This window comes from Cornus florida, unplaced genomic scaffold, assembly GCF_030987335.1.
Source record: "Cornus florida cultivar Cherokee Brave unplaced genomic scaffold, ASM3098733v1 CherokeeBrave_3.0.0_Hap2_Chr03, whole genome shotgun sequence".
Classification (NCBI taxonomy): domain Eukaryota; kingdom Viridiplantae; phylum Streptophyta; class Magnoliopsida; order Cornales; family Cornaceae; genus Cornus; species Cornus florida.
Window position 1 is genome coordinate 3,605,771 of NW_026775573.1, and position 754 is coordinate 3,606,524.

General features: G+C 31.2%; 1 non-coding gene across 1 annotated transcript; it reads left to right on the plus strand.

Moving 5' to 3' along the window:
* Positions 1-373: 373 nt before the first annotated feature.
* Positions 374-480, plus strand: LOC132301826 (U6 spliceosomal RNA). Its single transcript, XR_009480652.1, has one exon. It is a non-coding gene; the product is annotated as a U6 spliceosomal RNA (small nuclear RNA).
* The last annotated feature ends 274 nt before the right edge of the window (positions 481-754 follow it).

The following is a 754-nucleotide window of genomic DNA, read 5'->3' on the forward strand; positions in this document are numbered from 1 at the left end:
AATTTTATATTTTCCGAGACACTAACTCCCAAGACTTAGTCACTAGAGCCAATTCGTTAGAGTTAATAATAATATTCTCTTATTTAATTTCTTGCATAAATAGAGTAATTTCATGATTAACACTTTTCAAATGCTTCGGACATTTTCATGATAAGTGTTGTATACAAAGAACAGTAACACATGACATCCTTTCAAAATTCAGATTGAATATGACGAATTAAAATACCAATATTATGCATTTGTTTGTAAAATAAATAAATAAATAAACTAGATGTGTCAATTAGAATATACAATGTTTTCCCTAATTCAAAAATTACAGTATTTTCTTACTAGTGAAATAACAAAATTGTATTAAACTTAAAATAATAAACGAATTCAGACGACAGAGAAGATTACAGAGAATTGGAACCTTACAGAGAAGATTAGCACAGCCCCTGAGCAAGGATGACACGCACAATTTGAGGAATGGTTCAAATTTTTTTATTTCCCATTTTGCCCTAAACCTCTGCATTTGCTTTTACCAAAACATCCTCGTAATTCTTCAGTTTCCTATAGTACCCCTCCTTTCTTCCACGTGTCTTTTCATTCGCTTTGAGTCTCACCAGAAGCTTACCGTGGAGCTCCCTCTAAAACTCCCAACTTTTTTACTCTTTTATGTCCGCCTTCTCCTACCAATTTTTATAAAGTCTCTCACAATTTCACTCTCTCTCTCTTTATAAATACCACTATATCGATATATATATATATATATATA